The sequence below is a fragment of the Molossus molossus genome, unplaced genomic scaffold, assembly GCF_014108415.1.
Source record: "Molossus molossus isolate mMolMol1 unplaced genomic scaffold, mMolMol1.p scaffold_m16_p_1, whole genome shotgun sequence".
Classification (NCBI taxonomy): Eukaryota; Metazoa; Chordata; class Mammalia; order Chiroptera; family Molossidae; genus Molossus; species Molossus molossus.
Window position 1 is genome coordinate 130,799,186 of NW_023425344.1, and position 26,502 is coordinate 130,825,687.

General features: G+C 34.1%; 1 protein-coding gene across 14 annotated transcripts in view; it reads right to left on the reverse strand.

The window, feature by feature from the left end:
• Window positions 1–26,502, reverse strand: part of ZEB1 (zinc finger E-box binding homeobox 1) — a 273,742-nt gene that overhangs the window by 162,469 nt on the left and 84,771 nt on the right. For 4 of the 14 annotated variants that reach the window (XR_004959538.1, XM_036261978.1, XM_036261970.1 and 1 more), the window contains exons 4-5: window positions 21,535–21,677; window positions 341–762 (exon numbers count right to left, since the gene is read on the reverse strand). The exons of 2 other annotated variants lie outside the window; for them this stretch is intronic. The gene's annotated coding sequence lies outside the window, so the exon portion shown is untranslated. Of the gene's footprint in view, window positions 1–340; window positions 763–8,010; window positions 8,066–14,250; window positions 14,318–16,593; window positions 16,699–17,108; window positions 17,128–17,813; window positions 17,833–21,534; window positions 21,678–26,502 lie in introns of those variants that run through there. 8 more of the 14 variants (XM_036262012.1, XM_036262033.1, XM_036261994.1 and 5 more) reach the window with 6 other exon arrangements.

The following is a 26,502-nucleotide window of genomic DNA, read 5'->3' on the forward strand; positions in this document are numbered from 1 at the left end:
CAGCAGGCCCTTCCTTTCCTTCTAATGCTGCCACCTGCAGGAGTACAAATTACAAGCCCAGAGTGTTCCCCCTTGCCTCAGGTCACTGCACAGAGGATCAGAAGCAGCTGTTCTGCTGAGTGTGTCCTTCAGCTACCTCCGCTGCAGAGTAGCCCTGAGTCACACTGCATGGCTCTTCCTGCTGACATAGATCAGGGAAAACTTCCCAAGCTGAATGATGGTGGGGCACTAGCGCTACTCTTTCTGGAGGTTTCAGTTCCAGGCCCCCCTACCCCTTGGCAGTCTCCACAGCCAGTACCCTCTGGGCCACTTCTCTCTGTCTCAGGCACTCCTGTCTCACCCACAGATCTGCAGCTTCTTCAGTCTCCATCGAATCCTCAGTTCTAGCAGTGCTCAAGGCTGGGGAGGCTACAGCCCACTCCCTGGGCTTCAGTGCAGCTCCCGCCTTTGACCTCTGGAAGTGGGGCCACGTGATTTGGCTCTAGGACAGTGTTGGCAGTGGTATTTGCAGCTGTAGTATGTTCAGGGAGGGGCCACGGTGTGAGTCCAGGGCAGGGCCAGGTCTGTGTTGGGCACGCAGGTCCAGGCCAGGTCCATGGTGGGCATGCGAGTCTGGGCAGGGGATGCAAGAGTCCAGGAGTCAGCAAGGCTGGGCACCAAACCACAGTTTCTCCCTGAAGCCTCCTCCTGAAGGGGACCTTGTAAGTCCTCCAAGATGGTGTGATGTCCAAGCCTGAGCTGTGATGAGCAGTGGCCGAGAGGCTGTGGAGCAATCAATACTCTTTAAGAAGAAGAGAATTAGCTCTCCTGATTCCTATAACAAAACATTGTTTACATTATATTACCTAAATTCCCTAAAAGTGTACTTCTAGTGGTTTTATTGCACTATGGTTTGAATTCTAGCAAGCATTCTTACAAGAGGAGCACATGACAGGCATTTACATAGAATACACATTTCTTTAAAAATAGACATTGGGCCATCTGAGATTTGTCGATCCTGAAGCATAAGAATTTTTATTTTATTTTTTATTAATTCTCAGCAAGGATATTTTTCCACTAATTTTTAGAGAGAGTGGAAGGGAGGGAGGGGAAGAGAGAGAGAGAGAAAGAGAGAGAGGGAGAGGGAGAGGGGGAGAGAGAGAGAGAGAAAGAGAGAGAGAGAGACATATCAACTGGTTGCCTCCTGCATGTCCCCGCCTTGGACTGGGGAATCAACCAAAGAAACCACCAGGTACATGCCCTTGACCAAGAATAAAACCTGCAACCCTTCAGAATGCGGGCAGAGGTTCTAACCACTGAGCCTAACCGGCCAGAGCTAGAATAAAAATTTTAAATAATTCTTTAGTTTTGCCAAATAATTTAAGCCACCAAAAAGTTGAACATTAGAAATCCCATGGTCTTTCACACACACACACAGACATAAACACACACGATCCTAATTACAGAACAGGAATTAGAACAAGTGTTTAAATACAGGTACAATTTTGAAAAAGAATAAACTAAGTACATATTATAATAATAACGGTTCCTCATAACTGGTAAAAGTTATGGTTTCCTAAATATCAGGCTATTACACTTCACAAACATTTTCTCTAATCCTGATGACAACTTGGCAAACTCAGTATTACTATTTCAATTTTACATAGAAATTAAATTCTCTGAAATCGAGCTTTTCATTTCAGTCTGCCTAAGGTTATATACCTAGTAGAGCAGTAAAAATGATATTTGAACACAAGCTAACTAACTCATAAGCTTGCTCTTTTCTTCTATATGATATTGCTCCCCTAGATTATATTTATTACATTTATTATATTTATCTATATATTTAAATACTATATTCATAATGCATTACACTTTTCTGAGTCATTATTTGGGATTTCTGGTAGATAATAAAAATAAGAATCTGAAAAATATTTATTAAAAAAATTCCAGAATGCTTTTTCCAAGTTTGGGCTTAAATCCCATCTTCCCCGCTCAATTTTAATTTATGAGAAGTTGCTTCTGGCAGAGAAAGATAAAATGACACAGTAGTTCTACAACTCCTGTGTTAGGTCAAGTGTTCCAGTATTATGGAAAGTTTAATTTTGAACAGACTCAGGATTGAGTGTTGTATCTTTTCATTTTTTTTTTTATCTAATGAACTGAAAGTTTTATAAATGGTCACTAAAAAAAAAAAAAAAAAAAAATCAGAGAATGGTAATAAAGTTCAAATAAAACAAGATACAGCAAGTGTTCCAAAGTTAGACTTCAGCAATCATCTAGTAGTCCAGTATTTAACTTACAGATGAGAAAACTGACATCAAATCAATAAACAGCTATCCAGGATCCCCACATGATTAATCAAATTCTCCTGACAATCCAGTTCTATAAACTTATCATTTCAAAAACATCCTCTCTTTTCTCTCACATCATTCTTCTTATTCATCCTTTGTTCTTTTCCTAGGATCATTATCCTTTAGTCAATCAGGATAATAATTTAGTAAAATTGTAAAAAAATATTTATTTAAATCCTTACCCTACATTTAATCAAAGGACAACTCCTACTGCTCACATTTATACATTCTTTTCCATTCTTATTTCTACCATACTGAATGGCAACCTCCAACAGGAGGAACATAATTTATTAATAATTAACATCAGAAATATGGATTATTATTTTGTCATTTAAAAAGACAATAATGAGACATTTAGGGAAAGATTCACAGCAATACAGTCAGTAGGGAATTTTAACACCACACTGACATTAGTGGACAAATCTACCAGGCAAAAATTCAACAAAGCAACTGGATCAGATGAATTTAATTGATATTTACAGACTATTTCATCCTAAAGCTGAAGAATTACATTCTTCTCAAGTGCACATGGTACATTCTCAAAGACAAATCACATATTATGACACGAAATAAGTCTTAATAAATTCAAGATTAAAATAATATCAAGTATCTTTTTTGACTACAATGGTATGAAACTAGAAATCAACTATAAAAAATTAAAAACATTCACACAGATGGAGTCTAAATAACATGTTATTAAATAGTAAATGGGTTAACAATGTGATTAAGGAAGATATCAAAAGTTACCTGAAAACAAATAAAAATGAACACAGAGCAACAGAAAATCTGTGTGACACAGGGAAAGCTAAATACACAGCAGTACAGGCCTAGCTCAAGAAGCAAGAAAAACTGCAAATAAAGCATCTAACCCTACAGCTAAAAGAACAGCAAAACCCAAAGTAAGAGGAAAGAAATAATAAAGATCAGAGTGGAAGTAAATGACATCGTGTCTTAAAAAAAAAAAAAAAAAAAAATACAAAGACCAATGAAAGAAAGAGCTGGTTCTTTGAAAAGATAGACAATATTGACAAACCTTTAACCAAACTCATCAAGAAAAAGAGAGGATAAAAATCAAAAAAATGAAAGAGGAGAGGTAACAACTGACACCAAAGAAACATAAAGAAAGAAAATACTATGAACAACTATATACCAACAAATTGAACAAGGTGGGTGAAATGAATAAATTCCTAGAAATATACAATATTCTAAAGCTGAATCAGGAAGAAACGGAAAACCTGAATATACTGATTACAAATAATGAAACAGAAGTAATAAAAAAAAATAATAACTAACAGCAAACAAAAGTCCTGGACCAGATAGCTTCACAGGTGAATTTTATCAAACATTCAAAGAAAAACTAACACCGATCCTTCTCAAACTATTACAAAAACTTCAAGAGGAAGGAAGACTTCCAAGCTCATTATATGAGGCCAGCAATACCCTGATTCCAAAACCAGAAAAAGACAATACAAAGAAAAAAAATTACAAGCCAATATCCCTGATGAAATGAATGCTAAAATCCTCAGCAAATATTAGCAAATCAGATCCAACAATACATTAAAAAGGATCATACAGCATGACCAAATAAGATTTATCCCATGGATGCAAGGTTAGTACAGTATTTGCAAAACTATAAACATGGTACATCACATAAACGAGATAAAAGATTAAAATCACATGATCATATCAATAGATGCAGAAAAAGCATTTGACAAAATCCAGCACCCATTTTTGATAAAAACTCTCGGCAAAGAGGAAACAGAGTGATCATACCTCAACATAATAAAAGTCATATATGACAAACGTAAAGCCAACATCATATTTAATGGGCCAAAACTAAAAGCCTTTCCCTAAAGATGAGGAACAAGACAGGATGTCCACTTTCACCACTTCTATTCAAAATAGTACTGGAAGCCAAGCAACAGTAGTCAGAGGAGAAAAGAGAAAAAAGGCATCAAAATTGAAAAGGAGTTAAGTAAAACTGTCATTATTCACAGATGATATGACATTGTATACAAAAAAAAAAAACCTACAAAGATTCCACCAAAAAAATAACTTAATAAGTACAAAGTAGAAGGATGCAAAATTAATATTCAATAAATCAGTGACATAATTTTAATCTTTGTTCAAAGATATGTTTTTTATTTGTTTGTAGAGGAGAGAGAGAGAGAAATCAATGTGAGAGACAAACATCAATCTGTTGCCTCCTTTACACACCCTGGTATGAGGATCAAACCCACAACCTAAGTATGTGCTCTGACCGAGAATGGAACCTGCAACTTTTTTGGTGTACAGGATGCCACTCCAACCAACAGATTAACCCGGCTTCAGCAAACATAATTGGCATTTTTATACACCAATAATGAACTATCAGAAAGAGCATTTAAGAAAACAATCCCATTTTCTATTGCAACGAAAAGTAAGGAACCTAGGAATAAATTTATTACTAAGGAGGTAAAAGAACTATACTCGAAAAACTTCAGCATATTGAAGAAAGAAACTGAGGAAGATAGAAATAAGTGGAAGCATTTACAACATTTATAAATTGGATGAATTAACATCATTAAAATGTCAACCCTACCAATGTGTAGATTATCACAATTCCTATTAAAATACCAATGGCATATTTCACAGATCTAGAACAAATATTCCAAAAATTTATATGGAACCACAAAAGACCCCAAATATCTTCAGCAATATTAAGGAAGAAGCACAAAGGAGGTATCATACTACCTAATATCACACTATACTATAAGGCCATTGTAATCAAAACAGTCTGGTACTGTCATAAGAACAAACATATAGATCAATAGAACAGAACAGATGCCAGAAATCAATCCACACCTTAATGGCCAATTAGTATTTGACAAGAGACAAGAGTATACTATGGAGTCAAGAGAGGCTTTTCAATAAATGGTGTTGGAAAACTTGGACAGATAAATGCAAAAAAATTAAACTAGCCCTGACCGGCTTCGCTCAGTGGTTAGAGCATCGGCCGGTGGTCCAGAGAGACCTGGGTTCCGTTCCCGTTAAGAGCATGTACCTCAGTTGTAGTCTGTCCCCGGCCCTGGTTGGGGTCCTGTGGATGGCAACCACTCGATTTGTCTCTCTCACATTGATGTTTCTCTCTCTCTGTTCCTTTCTCCCTCCGCACTGTCTGAAGATAAATGCAAAAATGTCCTCTGGTGAGGATAAAAAAAAAAAAAAAAATGAAACTAGTCCTCCAACTTGCACCATACACAAAAATAAACTCAAAAAGGATAAAAGACTTAAAATGTAAGTTGTACAACCATGAAAATCCTAAAAATGAAACACGGGCAGTAAAATCTCAAATATGTCTTATAGCAATATTTTTGCTGATCTATCTCCTCAGGCAAGAAAAACAAGGCAAAAATAAAATGGGACTAAATCAAACTAAAAAGCTTCTACATAGCAAAATAAACCATCAATAAAAAGAAAAAGGAGCCCTGGCCAATTTTCCACAGCGGTTAGAGCATCGACCTGTGGTCCAGAGAGACCCGGTTCGGTTTCCGCTAAGGGCGCGTACCTCGGTTGCAGTTTGTCCCCAGCCCTGGTTGGTCGTGCGGGTGGCAGCCACTCAATGTGTCCCTTTCACGTCGATGTTTCTCTCTCTCTCTCCCTCCCACTCTATCTGAACAAAAAATGGAAAAATGTCCTCAGGTGAGGATAAAAAAAAAGAAAAGAAAAAGGAACTCACGATATAGGAGAATATATTTGCCAATAATACATCTGACAAGGATTTAATTTACCAAATACATAAAGAACTTAAACTCAGCACCAGAAAGACAAACAATCCAATTAAAAATTGGGCTAATGACCTGAATAGACACTTCTCCAAAAAGGACATACACATAGCCAACAGATATATGAAAAGATGTTCAAGGTCATTAATCATCAGAGGTGCAAATTAAAACACAATGAGATATCACCTCACACTTGTCACAATGGCTACCATCAATAAATCAACAAATGCTAGGGAGGATGTGGAGAAAAGGGTACCCTCATGCACTGTTGGGAATGCAGACTGGTACAGCTGCTGTGGAAAGCAGTATAGAGTTTCCTCAAAAAAATTAATATAAAACTGTCTTCTGGACCCAGCAATCCCACTTCTGGGAATACATCCAAAGAAACCCCCCAAAATAACGAATTTGGAAGAATATATGCACCCTTATGTTCATAGCACCGTTATTTACAATAACCACAATTTGGAAACAGCCCAAGTGCCCATCAGTAGAGGAGTGGATAAAAAAGCTGTGGTATATTTAAAATGAAATACTACTCAGCCGTTAAAACAAACAAAAAAAAGAAATCTTAGCTTTTGCGACAGCATGGGCAGACCTGGAGATTATTATGCTAAGTGAAATAAGCCAGTCTGAGAAAGACAAATACCATATGATCTCATTTATATGTGGAAATGTGGAATCCAATAAACAAAATAAACTGACAGCCAAAACAGAAACAGAGGCATGAATCCATGAGAAACTGACAGCTGTCAATAGGGAGGAAACTGTATAAAAGGAGGTGAACAGATTAAGCAAATATGTAAACACACAGACACAGACAACAGTACGGTGATAGCCAGAGGGAAGGGGGATGGGGGATAGGGTAAGATGGGCAAAAGCAGGGAAATGGGGATGGAAAGAGACTTTGCTTGGAGCAACAGGTGTACTATGCAGTGCTGATGATGTTTTATTGAGTTGTACACTTGAAACCTGTATATTTTTGCAAACCAATGTCACTCTAATAAATTCAATAAAAATAAAACAAGACAATGAAACATAAAAAAAATGGATCATAATTAGTAAACAAAAATGCATGCTATGAGTACAATTATTTAAAATAGTTACAAAGGTAGTCAAAGACAGAAAATAAATAAATATGATCTCACTTATATGAAGGATCGAACAAAATAAACTGATTAACAAAATAGTAACAGAGGCATGGATACATGGAACAGACTGACAGCTGTCAGAGGGAAGGTGTGAGGGAAGACTGGATAAAAGAAGGTGAAGGAATTAGCCAAATAACATATATTCATGACACACAGACACAGACAACAGTTTGGTGTTGGCCATAGGGAAGTGGAGGTAAGGGGGGGAGTCCAAAGTGGTGGCGAGGGGGCATCTATAATAGTGTGAACAAAAATAAAGAAGAAAAAATAAAATAAATATAGAAATTTTAAAAATAGTAATTATGTGATGGTTTTTAAAAAATATTTTGAAAGCAATAACCCAACAAAAGATTTATTGGTAAAACAAATTTGTATTTGTTTTATACCTTTTGAAGCTTGTAAACTTATAAAACATAAAAGGATCCTGAAGGATATAGTCTCTACATAGCTTTGCAACTCTTCTGAAAATCTAAGTTATTTCAAAACACAAAGTTTTAACAACTAAAAAAAAAAATTGTTTTTTGGCTATTGCACTAGTGACCAACACTTTTAATGACAAAATTATTATTTAAAAAATCCACATTCTAGCATACTCAGTAATCAGTTTAATTTCAAATAATATTTATTTTCAGTACTACACACATAAAATTTAAAAGTAAATGATTAAAACCAAGGATCTGTTCAAGGAAGCAAGTTCTATGTTATAATATCAGTATGTGGTACTCATCCTGTAGTTATTTAGGACATATGTTTGAAAATACTCACATCTCAGATCTGTACAGAGGGGTCATGTTATGTCCATGCACTGCTGTTGGGCTCACTATGATAGGAAGGGTAAGAGATCAGATTATTCTGTATGGTGAACAGAACCTGTGCCCTGGTTGGTGTGTTTGCCATAAACAGGTTGCCTGAGTTGTTAGTCCATGCTCAGAATCCTATCTCTTGGGCAGACCCTACTATCAGTGGAGGAACCCTGGTTTTATGTTAAGTTGGCAGAAATAAGTTTAAATATTTTTTGGTGGTTTGATAACATTTCGTCTAAAACATATGCTGCAGATACTTTAAAACTTGATTAACATTTATACTAAAGGTCACACTCTGCAGTTATGTGTATGGTAGATGCACAGAGGGTGAGGTCTGGAGGGTCCGTCACTGTGAGTTGCTAAGGGGACATAGTATGACAACACAGGGTTTAACTGAAAACACATCAGTCATGGGACATGCTGCCAGTATTGTCAGCTGTTTGTTCTTATTATTGTAATATATTTTCAAGTGTTTTGTTTTCTAATTTAATTCTCTCACCCTGCTGTCTGACTGTAAACTGCTAACAATGTTAAATTTGATGTAAATAAATGAGGCCCTTGAAAGAGGAATGCTGTCCACCCGTTGTCTCAGAAGGCTTGCCAACTTGTGTTGTATTTTCAATAAAGGCTGCAATACTTGGTGGCAAAAAAAAGTATTTCTAATTTTAGTTTCCAGGCATGTTGTTTAGTGAAATATATGAGTGCTTACTAAATAACCCAATAACTCTCAAAATGCCTAGACTATTAAAAAAAAACCAAAAACAACAACAACAAAAAAACCTGCATTTATCCATTCAGCAAATATCATCTGAGTGTTTCACATGAGCCAGGCACTGTATGTCTGTGTGCTAAGGATAGAGCACTGAACAAACCAAACAAAATTCTTGCCTTTACATTCCAGAAAATAAATAGGAAAAGTAAAATAAATGGGATGGTAGATGGTACTAAAGACCTCAAGAAGAGAAACATAATGGAGAAAGGAGAACGGGGGTTGTTTGCAGAAAATTTGCAATTTTAGATTGTGTGGCTAAAGAGAGCCTACGTTGATATTTAAGTAAAAATCCCAAATTGATGAAAGAATGAGCTATGCAGATAATAGGGGGAAAGTGTTGCAGGCGGAAAAAGAGCCGGTGGAAAACCTCTGAAGCCAGAATTTGACATGTTCCAAGAACAGCAAAGAAGCAGTATGACTAGAGCAGAATGAGTGAGGGGAGAATAACAGGTCCACTGGATACAGCCATTTTTCTAGGATTTAGGCTTTTATTCTGATTGAGATGAGAAGTCAGTGGGGAGTGGCATAATATGATTTACTTTTAATATAATTACTCTACTTGCTATATAAAGAATGGACTGAAGTAAATCAACAGAAACAGAATGACCAATTATAGGAGCCTTTTGCAATAAAACAAGTAAGACATGAAAGTGACTTGATCAGAGATATAGCAGTAGAGAGGGTGATTGAATTTTAGATATATTTTAAGTGTATAGACAAGACAATATGGTGACAGAGATGTGGGGAATTTTCAGATGTGGGGAGAAGAACTCTAGGTATCAAGGGTAACACCACTGCTGATCAAAAGAATGCAATTGCTATTTACTGAAAAAGGGAAAGCTGAGAAGGAAGTTTTGGTGGGGGAAGTTAAGGAGTTTAATTTACTATATTACATTCTGAGAACACTAAATGACTGCTGCTCATCACCAAATGAATGGACATGTAAAGCTATGGTACTGGATAAAGTGACTGAGGTTAGAGTAAATATTAACGGACAGAGAGGTCCAAATTCCAAATGTTGGAGCATTCCCAATTTAAAGGTTGGAGAAGTGAGAAGGAATCAACAAAGGAGATTGCAAGTAGCAGCAGAGAGGTAGGAGGAAAAACTAAGAGTGTAGTATCTGAAAGCCAAATAAAGAAAGTATTCAATGCTGCTGCCAGGCCAAGTAAGATGAGGACTGAGAAGTGGCCAGCCCAAGGGCCAGTAACAAGGGCAATTCTGATGCAGTGGCAGGGCTTACAGAAACCGGATTTAGAAAGTACAGAAAACTCTTTCAGAGAGATTAGTTATAAATGGAAAGATGGAGGGCAGTAACTAAAGAGAGAATTGGGAACAAGAACGTTTTTCTACGATGGGAGAAAAAAACAGTATTATCTGTATGTTGATGGAAATGATCTAGTTAGTAGTGAAGAAAAAATTAAAGATACAGGAGAATGAAGTCAGAATTGCCAAAATTTTTTGAGATTTATAAATTATGACATAATAATTTTGTTAATAAATGTATTTCAATATTTATCTGAAAATTAGAATCCCAGTATCATAACCATTAATAATAATATAAAAAGTAGCCCAGCCAATGTGGCTCAGTGGTTGAATGGTGACCCATGCACCAAGAGGTCACAGGTTTGATTCCAGGTCAGGACACATGCCCAAGTTGTAGGCTAAAATCCTCAGTGGGGGGCATGCAGGAAGTGGCCAATTGATGTTCTCTCTCATTGATGTTTTTATCTGTCTCTCCCTCTCCCTTCCTCTCTTTCTAAAATCAATAAAAAGTATATATATATAAAAAGTAAAAATATATTTAACGGTTCCAAAAGTAAGTATAAATATTGAACAAACACATGAATAACATACATTTTAGCAACTGCCTTGCCCAGCACTTTATTAGTTAAATGTATATTTTCTTTTGCCTTTATATCATATATATATATTTTTTATCCTCACCAGAGGACATTCTTTTCCATTTTTTGTTCAGATAGAGTGGGAGGGGAGAGAGGAAGAGAGAGAGAGAGAAACATCAACGTGAAAGGGACACATTGAGTGGCTGCCACCTGCATGACCAACCAGGGCCAGGGACAAACTGCAACCGAGGTATGCACCCTTAGCGGGAACCGAACTCAGGTCTCTCTGGACCACAGGCCAACGCTCTAACCGCTGAGCCAAACCAGCCAGGGCTATCATATACTTTTTTAGGTAGGAGGTATCGTCAAAAGTAAAGATTAAAGACTATATTTTAATATTCATCAACAGATCTGTATTGTGGTTGCTACATCATTTATTCATGAAGAAGAAAATCTACTTTTACATTCACATAGATATTTGAAATGGATCACTAATTTTGCATTTTTCTCGTACACGTCCAACTCCAGAATCTGAACAATTAGCTGAATACTCAGAATGAAAAACAGACTATTTTACCTAGTCGACTTTTCTAGAATTAAACAAATATATGCCCAACTTCAAAAATATCGATCCACAAGCAATACATCATCTGGTAGAATAGCATGTATTTGGGAGAGTTTAAAAACAACTATTTTACACTAAGGGTTGGCAAAAACAAACAAACAAAACAAAAAAACAAGAGCAGACAGTAAATATTTTAGGCTTTGAGGGCCACGTACAGTCTCTATTGCATATCTTTATCTTCTTTACAATTTCCAGTTTTAAATGTCAAAACAATTCTTACCTTATTGGCAATACAAAAACAGGCCTAGAACTAGACTTATCCCCATGGGCCATATAATTTGTTCACTCCTGCTTTAAACAGTTGTATAAAAAAATTAAACATGATTCAGGTGAATCATACATATTTCAGGATTGAAGTTGGATATTTATTTAAAATGTTTTATATTCTGTAGCAAGGAGATATATGTCTGTCCAAAAATAGAAAAGAAATTTCTACTTAAAGTACCATACCCAGCAAAAAAGCAATATGGTATATTCTTTTACTGAAAGCCATGGAATTCATTAAAAAAAAAAAGACACTATCTCTGGTTACATAATCCAATTGATACATGTTTCGTGATTAACTCTTAAATACTGTACCAGTGAGAGAAAGAGAACGCATTAGAACATTATAAAATATAGGGATATTTTTATCCCCTATATTAAAAACACATACACAAAGGAGCTAGATTAAAAAAATATTTTAAGTCAAGAGAATAAGAGCTGTTTTATGAAGTTCTTTTGGATTGTCATATCCATTAATTAAGACTCTGATAAAGACAATGGACTCTTTCTCCAGAAAAAATATACATCCAGACTTTAAGCCTTAATTTCAGAGAGACTAAGGCTCTCTGAAGATAATCTAAGGGTCCTATGTGAAGATTCTCTGAACTTAAAAATCACAAGCATGTTCACTCCTTCAGTAATTTCATATAAGGTTTCTATAAAGATAAAAAGCTAAATAATTACATTATGACAAGTAAAGTAAAACTATATGTACAGATAATTTAAAAATGAAAATGATAATCCATGCTCTTATGTCTAGTGAATTATGAATAAATCAAAGTTTACACATAGTCAAACCTTAATGAAATTTCTCTCCACACAACGGGTTATGCTTTCTGCTATAGTATGACTTATTTCTCACTGTGTCCAGTATATGCCATATTTTTTTCTTCACTTGTTCTCATGATGTTACCCCTGTCTACAGTGATCTTGCCAAATTTATTCAAGTCCTACCTGTCCATCAAGACCCAAATTAAATTCCACCACCTCCATAATTTCTTCTGATATCATAGACCATAAGTTCTTTCCCCTTGAGTCCCTGCTTTTTCAACACTATTTAATCAGTTACTCCTACAATAATTTATATTATCATAATGTTTTTGTATATTCTGAGTCTCCCAATTAGAGTGAGAGTAACAAAAGGCAGAACTACTTCTTTGCATCATCACCTTAGGCTATAACACTATTATAAATACGAGGTACATTTCATAAGTATATGTTAAATAAATGAATTAACTTAAACGGTTTCTGAAAGTACTGGTCTGATTTCACTATGTCAATGTCCATTATAGGCAAAAATATGAGACAAAAACTCCACAAAATAAAATATTTAACGGGAAAAAACTGTACTATCTGGTAAGTGACAGAGCCAAACGTGGATAAAACTCTATTAACTTAAAATCATGAACACAATTGCTCAGTTTTTTTTCCATGGACATGATAAACTGCTTTGACTTTAGTTAGAATTTTGTGGTGTATTTAGACCACATTTTGAATCATAACTGATTGGCATAAACCGGGTAAACTGCTAAGTCTGTTTAGTATTCTTCTATGTCCTAGGCATTTGTTTTATTCAGCGCTATACCTATTATTTCTCTTCCCATAAAATTTCCCAAGGGTAGCACCAGTCCCAGGCAGCACTGTAAAGTAGGAGAAGTTCCTTGTTCACAGTTCCAATCCCATCCCTCTGGCACCTTTTAAAGGAGGTACTTTCGTCCTGCTCTCTGACACCCAGGGTCTCCCTGGGGCGTGCTGCCTAGGCTGTGCTCAGGCTTGCAGGTTTTAACTCATTATTATCTTTCCTTCCTTTCCCCTACCAAATGTAATAAACATTTATTTTAGTCACTTTAGGTCTTGCCATGTAACGAGGGTAATCATTTCAAATAAATTAAGTAAATTTAAGGTGTAGTTATTGTGCTAATTAAAGGAAAGATTATAATGATGATAATTTTTAAAGTATAAAGTATATCATACATATAGGAAAGCAACTCTGCTTGCATATAAAGTTAGCACTACTTCAGAGGAAGTACACTATATAAGGAGGAGCAAAGGTAGGTTTACAGTTGTATGTGAAACAGAGTTTATTCTTGTATTATTTATTAATTATTAAATTATTTTCCATAGGAACTATAAACCTACTTTTTCCTCACCATATGTGTGCATGTGTATGTGTATACACATAAAGAAAAAACATAGGATGTGACCACTCCGACAAACATTTAGAAAAAGATTATGTGGTAAGATTTAGAGGTGAAGAACAGACAGTGAGAAGAAAAACAAGATTTACAGCTTTCCATAGTAAAGGAGCTCTTTGTTATCACACTGTTATAAATGAATGCGAAGTCATGCATTCATTCAGTTAACAGTTATTTAGTTGTATAAAGCAACCTATGCAATGTTTAACAAGTACTTCAAATATATCACATATTGAATTAATTATCCCCCTCTATTACTAAAACTCAAACAATAAGCCATTCCTCTCCAGTATTTGGACTTAATAAAGGGCATCCCATCCACTTCTGCCCAGTCAGAAACCTGTTGCTTTACCCTTGCTATTTCTGTATTCCTCATTCCCTCAGCTAATTAATCCTGTGTCCTATAAATTCTAACTCATAAATTTCCCTCTAATATGCCCACTTCTCTTCATCCTCACTGTCACCACACTTACTCAAATCCCATCATCGCTCTCCCAGACTTACTCTGAGGCTTAACTGACTTCACATCAGATACGGAAATGTCAGAAAAATATAAATCCATGGTACATTCCTATGACAGAACATTACACAGCCATGAGCATGACCAGCAACCATGCTCAATAATATGGACAAATCTTATAATCACGTTGTGTCTGGCTTCTTTCACTCAAATAAGCTCCCATTTACATAAAATACAACACGGGCAATATCATCTAAGCAGTAAGAAGTTGCATGAGAGTTCACTTAGAGGGTGGGTATGGGGCAAGACTGACTGAAAGGAAAGATGAGAGGAAACCTTTGGAAAGCTGATAATGTTCTGTTTCTTCATCTGGGTGATGGTCACACAGGTGTATTCAGCTTGTGAAAATTCACAATATGCTAATTTTTTAGATGTACATATATTAGAAAAAAATATATTAGTTTTAGAAAAATATACAAATATAATAATGTTCAATGAATGTCTTCCACTGCTCTTAACTAAAGGCCAAAGGCCAAATAGCTAATGACATAAGAAATATTTTACCATGCAGTCTCATCTTTCCATCTTCCCATCTCTCCAGTCTTTTGTCTTAAATATGTCTTCCTTCCTTCAGGGCTTTTAGGCTTTTATATACATGCTTATTCTCCCTTCCCATTTTGTTTGACTAACTCATAGTAATGCCCTGGGGTTCAGTTAAAATTTCAGTTATGCAACAAAGGTGTCTCTGAGCCCCAGATTTGGTTAGGAATACCCTCAATCTTCCCTTTACACTGCTCTATCACACATTTTCAACATACAATAAATTCTAGGAGGACAGGAAATGTGTTTTATTTACCACTATTTGCATAGTTATCTATATATTTGATGACTGATTGAATACATATATTTCCCATACTAAAACATGGCAGGAAGTTATGGCAAAGTTTCAAAGTCTATGTATTACAGTATAAGCAGTGAAATTGCTAAAAGAAAAAGGTTTGATACATGAACTTAAATGAAATAGAGTTAAATGCTGAATTGTTTATACACAGACAGAAACCATTCATGTACATAGGCACACAGAAGTCACTTTTAATAGTTCTTACTTGAAACTTTATTTAAAAAGCTCTATTTTAAACAATTCTGAAATAAAATTGATCACAAATAAATTTCTATGTCTCTACATTCAGAGGCTTGGTTATTTTTAATCTGCCATGAAAACCAAGACTCTACCATTTATTCAGTAAATTGACTGAGTTAGGTAAATTGTTACAGTTTGCATAAAGAACAGCCCTGGCCGGTTTGGCTCAGCGGTTAGAGCATCAGCCTGCGGTTCCGAGAGACCCCGGTTCGGTTCCCGCTAAGGGCACGTACCTTGGTTGCAGTTTGTCCCCGGCCCTGGTTGGGTCGTGCGGGTGGCAGCCACTCGATGTGTCCCTTTCACTTCGATGTTTCTCTCTCTCTCTCTCCCTCCTACTCTATCTGAACAAAAAATGTCCTCGGGTGAGGATAAAAAAAAAAAAAAAAAGAACATTTAACATCTGTTTAACTCAACTTTAAAAAATCAATTTATAAATATCTGCAAATGCTCCTATGAAGAATTTAAGCTTTTCTATTTTAAAAACAAAATAACTTTATGAATTAATAGTAAAATTAGAGGTTTTTATTAAAATTACCCCTGGAAAGTAACACAGGGACCTAATGAGTGGCATTCACAATCCATTCTTCCTGGATAGAAAACAATATCTGGCTTACTTTTAAAAGGCAGAAGAACATCAGTGATAATCACCGTGAGTGATAATGCCAAAAGAGAAAAGAAACAAAACTATAATCTCTTTTGGAAATCAATGCCATTTTCTATAATGAGCTTTTTACTACACAGAATTAAATTTAAATAAAAAATATAGGTAGTTGTCTCATTTTTTAAATTTCTTTTGGGAAATAATTACTTTTTGTGTATTACTCCTCAAATTTACTTATACTCTTACATAAATTAATTAAATCTTCAATTAGGCAGACTTTACTGGCTATTACCAGTAAAAGAAAAATGTTTCCTTTATTTTGAGAAAGAAATTATTAGTTTCCTTAATATAGAATTTGCTTACTTATCACTTCTAAAGCAGTACTGTAATATTACAATAATCTTATAATAAAAAAGAATGATCTTAAAATACTTATCATTTAAAAACAAATTGAAACATGTACAATCTACTGAAGAATTTCTTTAACGAGGGGTCAGAACCAGAAGGCATCCCAACAATGTCTAGTGAAATGTTTATTAACAGGCAATTTAACTGTTTTTCTAATACTCTGAAAATAACAAAAATAACATTATTCACCTATTTTCTTGGGTTTTAGTTATTCTTTTTGGAGGTGGTTTTTAAATAGAGAAAAATAGGGTGTAAACTGTAATAGATAATTCTTTTCTAATCCATCTGAAGAATTTACCACTATTTTATACTTTATTAAGAGGCCATTATTTTATGTACCATCTGGGAAAAAGTAGACAAGAAGAAACTATTAGCAAATTTACTGCTCCCATTTAGGCTGGTATTCTCAAGTTTAATTAATTCAAGTTAAAATCTTTTCCTTCTAAGTATACATACAATGCTTTTTAGAAATAAACGTTAGTGTTTACAAGTATTAACTTCCAATAAATACAACTAACAATATAATATTTATTAGTTATAAGATTAGCAAATATTAGTTAAATATAACTAATATTCTTTGAAATTCAGTTTCTCTGTCAGAAAAATAATTACATTAGACTTGATCAGTGGTGGTTCACCAACTCTTCTGTTATAAAATCCTTCAAGAATATAAAAATTATGGACACTGTTCACAGCAAAAATTACATACGTACAAAACTTGATTACAATTTCAGGGGATTCAGAGACCCTGTGAAGCTCATCCAAATATCACTAGGAAAAAAAGAGGCTAGAGTATAAATGAAGTACTTTGTCGCTTTAAATTTTGGTTTCAGAAATAAGTTTAAAAGCCTTTAAACTTTTAAACAAGTTTTAAAAAGCTTTTAAACAAAAGGAAGTTTTCCAAATAAAAGTGAAAACCCAAATAAGCCATTAATTTACTCTTTGCAGTTAAAGATATTAACTTGGAAAGGCTGAACACCTTATCTATATATAGATGTAAGTGATAATTTGACAAAATAATTCATACCTTAGATATTAGAAGTTAGGCAAATTAAGATTCTTATTACATAAACCTAAGGTATTTATAGACATGAAATATGTGATAGTCACAGCTTATAAATGACAATAAGTTGTCTTCTCCCAACCCCACCACTACAACCAAGTTCAATTCCTTATTAAAATGAGGGAGAAAAATACTATTTAATGTAGGATATATTTGAGAACTTTTAGGTGACTGTTTTGAAAAAGAGGAAATACTTTCAGATTCTTACATTTCTTATTTAAAAATAATTGTTGGATCACTGCCAAAAAATAAAAACTTACCTGTAATTCTTGTTCTCTGAAGGAAATGCAGTAATTATAAACATATCCACACTCTTGGGTACATTCTCCTAAGCATGAATGGATTTGGAATGCGCCATGGCTTAAACTGAACTGCTAAACTGCCAAACCACACAGGCAGCTGGATCTACCTACCTATATAGTAATGAAGTAGAGCTGTCACCTATAGTCAGTCATTCATCTGGTGAAGGTAAGTGTTTTCCCTGAGAAGGAGTGTGGAGCTGGTGTAATTACTGTCCTTAGAGAACACGAATTATAAATGGTCTCTTCTCTAAAGCTTAAGAGTGATAAAACCACTACTAAATAAGTTGTTACATGCTTCAAAAATGATACTAAAATTTGAACATTAAAAAAATGTTAAAAGAATAAGAATGGAAAGTTATTTATCTGTAAAAGAGCCCTTAGGAGGAATTAGACACACTGGTATAAGCACTGAATGGCTGATGACTGGGTCAGGATCCAACGGTCAACACCAGAGCAAAGAATTACAAGTACTTAAATACTTGTAAAGTAAGCCTTACCCTGGCATTCAGCAATATAATTATTTTGTGTTAATGCTTTCCAACTAGAAAGTTATGTGACAGCGGTACTGGTAACCAATGGCAGGAAAATAACATGAAATAGCCAGGATCCTGAAAACCAAACCTGAATTGTTTTTTATGAAATGTGATCCTAATAATGTGCTACTAGACAATTTATATTTTATAAATTCACTTAACTTATAAAATTTCATTAGCTTTACATATTAAAATAATGATTTAGATTTAAAATGTTTAAATATGTAAGAACTGCGTCCCTGTTTTATAAGCCCTTTCTTCTATCTTAAACATCTTAGGGATTTAGGAAGAAATGGGCCACAGTTTCTGGTTTGCATATTGATTTTCAGAGGGTTATCAACATCCTTCCTCAGAGGAAGAGATTCTTTATCTTCTGGTTCAAGTTTCCAGGGTAGAATTGCCAGATATTAATGCAAAACAATCAGTTGAATCTGTGTGAAACAATTTTTATAAGTATGTCCCAAATATAGCATGAAACATAATCACACTCAACTATTATTTATACAACTGAAATTCAAATGAAACTGGGCATCCCAGCATTTTGTTTTTATTGTTTTTTGTTTTGTTATGTCCTCTGCTAAATCTGGACACTCTAAACCAGGGGAGTTCAAAGTTCCACTCTTGGTCTATATCTGCACTGTCTAATAAGGTAGCTAACTAGCCACATGTGGCTATCAACACTTAAAATGTGGTTGGTTAGTCCGATATGAAATGCTCTCTAAGAGTGAAATATACACCAGATTTTGAATGCTCAGTATGAAAAAAAGTAAAACATTTCATAAATTTTTATACTAATTATATGTTGAAATAATATTTACATATATTAGGTTAAAGAAAATATAATTAAAACTAATTTTTCCTGTTTCTTTTTACTTTTTTAACATGGCTACAAAAGAACATTAAAATTACATATGGAGCTTGTATATGGCTTGCATTATATTTTTACTGGACAGTGCTGGTTACATGGCTATAAGGAGGGTGTTGGGCTGGAATTTCACCATTCCTTCCCAAAAATAATCAATATTGGTAAACACAGGGTTGCCTCTCTCAACTCCCTCTAGCTATTAAGAGTAGGTAAGAAAAATGAGCACACAAACAAAACTAATTCCTAGTAGGGACTGTTTCCATGGATTGGCTACAATCCTTTAAAAATAAACAAGCAATCCAAAAAAAAAAAAAAACGCCCTGGCCAATTTGGCTCAGCAGCTGAAGCACTGGCCTGCGGACCAGAGAGTCCCAGGTTCGGTTCCCGCTAGGGGCATGTAATAAATAAATAAATAAATAAATAAATAAATAAATAAATAAATAAATAAAAATAATATGTCTAGGTATATATATTTAAAACAAATCTCCCAGATACTAGTTCCAATGGAAAACTCCTTCAGTACCATTATGTTGGGTTTTCACTCCAATATATTATCAAAACCACAGAACAATATTTTGTTGCCAACTATAAGTTGAGGTGATACAAGTTATCAATAAGAATTGTTGGGAAAGATCTCATTTTTGATATTTTAGATACCAGTGGTCCCTATTTTATATATTCATGCTACATAACAGATTTAAATGACAATACTACTTTTAGAATGGTGAAATATTTTTTTCTTTTTACAAAATACGTTGCTAATACTATTGTAAGACAAAAATCATTTTTAAAAGGGGCAGGGTTTTTAGTTTAAAACTATTCATTTATAATAAAGCTTTAGCTTAGGTAAGAAATAATCTGTTTAGTTATTTTTATACCACCCTTTACATTTTCAGTAGGTTTAGCTTTTGATTCAAATTTTCTTTTCAAATGGCTGAAAGAGTAAAGGCATTCATCCATTCTGTTTCATGCTATTGTAAAGATTAAAAATACTTAACATGCTCTGACAAATAAAAATTCAAAAATTACATAGAGCAATTATTTCTAAATATTTCTAATTATGTCTTCACTAATATAACTTATATCATCTCTACTTTGAAGATTTAATTCTTTTAAAGTTGTCTGAAGTTACAATAAGCAAGACTAGTTCTAACTCCCCAACTATTAACATACAAAAAAGTAAATTGGTTCTCAAGGTTTTTTCAAGAAAGGTTATAGTTTTTCTCATTCCAACAGTAAGCATAAAGGGTTTTTCACTCCTTAACATCTTTTGTTATACAAATATTGGAAGAACAACTGTTTTGAAAAGGCAAAATTTATCTTTAACAAAGAGAGGGCTGCCAGACAAAAATCAGATTTCTCCAAAATTTAATTTTTCATAAGAATTTCACATCTTGTAGAACTAAAGATTCCAAGAGCAGTTGAAAAGATTTAATTTCTTCATGAGCACTTTAAGTCCTCATTGTCAATACCACAGTATTGTGGTGGTGATTATAATCTGAAACATTTTGTTTGACATTTAGTCTCTTGGTAACAGCCAAAGTTATTCTTAACTAACACTAACCTACTTTTAATATTGATGACATTTTCAAAATCCTGTATTTCATAGTCAATAAATAACCAAATGATAATTTAAGTTAGAATTGGTCATTTTGAGAGGTGTCAATAAATTGTACAAAACAACAATAACGTTTTCTGATGTTAGAGTTCAAAAGTAAAGTTGAGACATTAATTTATCCTTCATTGGGGTTTCTCTGGTGGAATCAATATATACATTCCTCATTTCCTGAAGACAGGAAAAAGTTGCAAGACAGGAAAAAAGCTGCTGATTTTAAGTGATTTTTTTTTTTTTTCCTATTAGGATCTGGCATAAGGAATTTTATCACCATATACTTAGTTAAGATTAAAAAGGCCTTTGTTTCTATACTTTCTGAAGCCTAATACAGATTTAAAATGGTTTGATAGACTTACTTTGAAGTTAAGGTTAGAAACAGCTTCAAAAAGATCATGAAAAGCAATTCTTCAAAGCTAGTTATATCAATTTAAGCTAAGTCACCAAACTGCTTAAATGCTGTCACTGTTTCAAAATTCTTGAATGCAAATTGATGAGGAATTAACCACAGAATTTACTAAATTTATTTAAGATGCACACTGAACTAAAAGATAAGTTTTATGATAACTGGTATTAAAACAAAACAAAACAAAAACATCCATACATCTCAAGGACATGCTTCACTTCTAAACAATGAAAACCATCTCTTGATAGATGTATGTGATGTCTTTGCCCACAAGTGGCTGCCTAGGCCCCTTCTGTGAGAAAGTCTGATGGTCTCAATCCCTCCATGGAGCATTCCAAAACCAGTCCTGCATTAGGAGCTTGGGCCCATGAGTATGCACTCACTACATTGTGCTTACCTTTAGAGAACAAGGTGGTTGACACAAACTGATCAAGTTCTCACACCCCACACCTCCAAGAACACTGAAAAAGATCTGCAGATCTTTCTTGGTGCAGGAGGAACCTCTTTTTAATCTTCTTGTGGTGGAAGTTTAAGATTTTCCTGAAGGAGGAGAGAAGAGTAAAATATTATACTGAGATTATACCATTTGGTTCAAGTTTATCTATCCATATTACAGAAAGTAAATTCTGAAGAAAATAAATTAGATAAAATCATGAGTATTCAAAAATCACATTCTCTTCTTTCAAAAAATACTTATCTTCCTAAAATAATACTGTATGCTTCAAATATTATTTCTTAAGCCCAAAATCTAAAGTGACTAACTAGTTCAACTTCTATCCCAGCACTGAACTATCAGTTGGAAAGTTGAGAAAAATATAGACAAATTTTGGGGTGCCAAATTATCAGTTTTAAATTCCATAAAAAACTAGTAAAGCTAAACTCATTAAAAAGCAATGAGTTAAACAAGCTAGAAGAAATTTTGTCCTTTCTCTTGATAAATCTCTAAATTTCCAAATACTGAATATATCCATTTCTTCACAACAGAAAGCCCTTTGAGTTTTGTGAAATGTCACAGAATCATATATGAAGCAACCTTCTGGAATGTAAGCTCCCAGGGGAAATAGATTTTTGTTTCTTCTTTGTTTTTTAAAAAATTATTTACAGAGCCTCAACTTGTTTCTGGTACATAGTAAGTACTTAAAAAATGTGATAAATAGAATAGTAACCAGTTGGTCAAACTTCTCAAGGTCAAAACTTGCATAAAACAATTAGCCCTGGCCGCGTAGCTCACTTGGTTCAAGTGTTGAGACTGATACACCAAGGTTTTGGGTTTAATCCTGGGTCAGGGCACATACAAGAATCAACCAACTAATGCACAAATCAGTGGAAAAATAAATTGATGTTTCTCTCTCTCTCTCTCTCTTTAAAAAATCAATCAATAAATAAAATTCAAAGAAACAATTAGAAGCCTATAAATGATCTGAGAAATCTGAAAATATTATATAAAAACATTAACAATATCAACCTTTAATCACATAGTAAATATTTAAAATGCTATATCATAAAATATTTATGAGAAAATGCTATAAAAATATTATAACCCAAACTTCAGAAAAGAAATGAAATATTTTAAGATCAGGAAATCACACATTATACCTTAAAAATACATTATCAAATATCAAATATAAGAATAGAATATTTAGATAAAATGTAATATGCCTTAATATTTTAATATTAATTATATTTCATCTTTTGAAAAGTAGGTCTATATAAACTAAGTGATAATATGGTTATCTATATCTATAATTTTGCCTAAATAAAGTAAATCATTACCATAATATTACACTGAAATCAGAAGATAACATGTATCAGTATGATTTTCATATTTAAGTGACTATATACATTTTTCAGTCTTAAAAACACAAAATTTTACAAGAAAAACTGAATACTATTAATTTACTTTTCTGTAACTTATAGACTATTAAAAAACAGAGATTGATTTATTCCAACTGTTTTCTAACTCTTTCCAAATTTGATAAATTAGGGAGAAAAAGAAGAAATGTTGAAATCAGTAACAGGTAAATCAATAATATTGACAAAGGACTGTGTGTGTGTGTGTGTGTGTGTGTGTATGTGTGTGTGTGTGTGTATATATATATATATATATATATATATATGCATATTTTAATAAAAAATGTAAGGCCACTAGAATCAGAACTGTTATAAAGTAGTTGATTCCATTTGACCTCAAATTCTACAAAGTAGAATCAGTCCTCAAAAAAAAACCTGAACACTGTGTATATATATATATATACATATATATGTAACATTTCATTTCAGAGTATAAACAACCATGTAATGTAGAGCAAAAACCACAATAAGAAAAAAGGCAGTAAATTTAGAATTTATGATTACCCTATATCATTAAAATAATGCTTTAGCTGACACATTATGCCTTGATTATAGTTACTAGTAAAAAGCTCTCCAGATTTCACAAATAATTCAATGTAATATCTTGTATCAGGGAATCAGGCTTAAAATGTGGAAAAAAAAAAAAAAGAGAGAGATCTTAAAATAAAATTTTAGATGCTCACTTAATTTAAAACTATTTTCCTATTTGGGATATCTTATAAGCCTCTGAATCTAATTTTGGGGGTAAGGGATGAAAATAGTTCCAAAGATCTAAGTGCAACAATATGCTGAAAGGAGATTAAAAAGGGTAAACAAAAACAAAAAATTGGAAATCTTGCTGGAACGAAAAGATTCTGCTAGATGGTTGAATCTCCCAGGCCCAGAAGGGTGAAAAGGAAAACAAATTCCTCAGACAGAAGCACTGACTAGGAACTCCTTTGAAATTCTTATTCACATTTGTGGATAATGAATCTTTTGCCTCATTTCTACTATCAGGAGAGATGAAGGCTTAAATTCACTACATTCAGAGATTTAGTGTTCAATTTTTAATTTCACTTGCAAGTACAGATTATTAAGCTATACTAACAACTAATTTAAGTTCCTTACAAAACTGCCCTGAGCAATCTATTTTCTCTTTTTCATTTTGACCAATGTTTCTCATACTACATGTAGTGGACTGTTTTTATTTCCATTGTGGACCCACGCTCATGGACTATTGCTCAAACTTCATATACATAGAACTCTCTAAGCAGATTTTTAATAATCAGACCAGTCTATCCCTTAGGAAGATAAGTGATATACTTGGATGACACAGAAATATCACCTTGCTTTAAAAGTATAAGCGTGTAACAGAATGAGGAATCTCAGAGGGAAGGGGTGAGGGAAGGTAGTAACTAAAGAACTTATATGCACGTATACATAACCCATGGACGTGGGCGATAGTGTGGTGAAAGCCTAGATTGGTGGGAGAGCAGTGTGGAGGGGGGTATCTGTAATACTTTCAATAATAAAGATAAATTTTAAATATATATATTAGTTTGTAAACAAGTACTAAAATTGAGTAAGCATTTAGTGATGGACTGATAAAACCAGCACTAATCTGCTACCCATACTTAATGAAGTTCTGACCTAGGTCACAAGTGTAGGGTCTTATGATACTGTTCCCTACACTTTTTTGCGGAGTCTAATTTCCAGTTTTAATTCATTTCTGCCCTTAGAAATTATCGACTAATAAATTATCAATGACTTGTTCTAGTATATTCCTTCCATCAGTTATTTCTGTAGCACTGTAACAACAGAACTTTTTATGATGGTAGAAATGTTCAGAGGAGACTCTATCAAAAGAAGAGTGAACATTAGCCATTTTGCTGTTGAGCACTTAAATGTGGGCTAGTGTGCAGACTAAATTTTTTTTTTTAACGGGAGGAAAAATAATTTAATATGTGTATACGGGAGAATCAAAACATGATGATTTGATCATAAAATGAGACTCAAGAGAGATGAATGAACCAGGCAGATTTTATATATATATATATTTTATCCTGACGTGAAGACATTTTTCCATTTTTTGTTCAGACAGAGAGGGAGGGAGAGAGAGGAAGAGAAACATCGACATGAAAGGGGCACATCAAGTGGCTGCCACCCGCATGACCCAACCAGGGCCGGGGACAAACTGCAACCGAGGTATGGGCCCTTAGTGGGAACCGAACCCCGGTCTCTCTGGACTGCAGGCTGATGCTCCAGCCGCTGAGCCAAACCGGCCAGGGCAGATTTTTATATTTTTTAGACAAAGAAACAATATATATTTAAGAAATTGACAGGACAAAAGAAAATTAGTGTTCATTAGAAAGGAATCTAAGCAAGGTTTGGGTATTTGTTAGTGAGGAATCTAGAGCTTGGGTTTGAGTAGTAAATTAGTAAAGACATTAATAAGGCTTGTTTACACAAGCTTTCAACTCTGGATTCTTTTAACTCTTGTGATAAGGTTGTCTCTTAGCCCCCTGAGGAACTAAATTTTAAATTTTACTTAATTTAAATTTAAATCTTCATGTCCAGCTAGTGGCCACCATACTGAACAGTGCAATACTGGAGTACTGTATTATTTTTACTTGTTCTTTCAAACAGCATTAAAAAAAATTATCCATTTCCTTCAATATTAATATAAATATTTTAATTATATAATTTCCCATATGTATATATAGGCATTTACATGCTTGTAGTCATAGCATATAAACTTACTAATATATTTTCACTTACACTTAATATTTCTCCATATTTTTAGAACGGAACTGTTTTTTTTTAATTAATTTGTTTTTGTTACAGATGTTTCTCCTTTGTCCCCCATTGACACCCTCCTCCCCATCACTCCCACCGCATCCCCAACTTTGTTGTCTATGTCCATTGGTCATGCATACATGCATATAAGTTCTGTGATTTATCCCCCCCCCCCAACTTCCCCTTCTCTGAGGCTTGTCAGTCTGTACCCCACCTCTATGTCTCTGGGTCAATTTTGTTCATCAGTTTGTTTGGTTCATTTTATTCCACAAATAAGTGAGATCTGTTCAATACTGTGGCTACTAGCCCCATGTGAGTATTTAAATTTAAATAATGTTAAATAAAATTTAAAATTCAGGCCTGGCTCGTGTAGCTCAGTGGTTGAGCGTCGACCCACACACAAAGAGGTCACAGATTCGATTCCTGATCAGGGCATATGCCCAGGTTGTGGGCCTGATTCCCAGTGATGGGCATGCAGGAGGCGGCCAATGTTCTCTCTCATTGATGTTTCTGTCTCTCTCTCCCTTCCTCTCTCTCTAAAATCAATAAAGAAAACAAAAACATTTTTTTCAATTAAACATTCAGTTCCTCAGTTGCCCAAGCCATATTTCAAGTGGCTAATTGCTACCACTACTGAACAGTATCGATTACAGAATATTTTTATCAACACAGAAAGTTCCATTGGACAGTTGTTCTAGAGTCTTCAAAAATTAATAATTTAAGACAATAATATTTTATA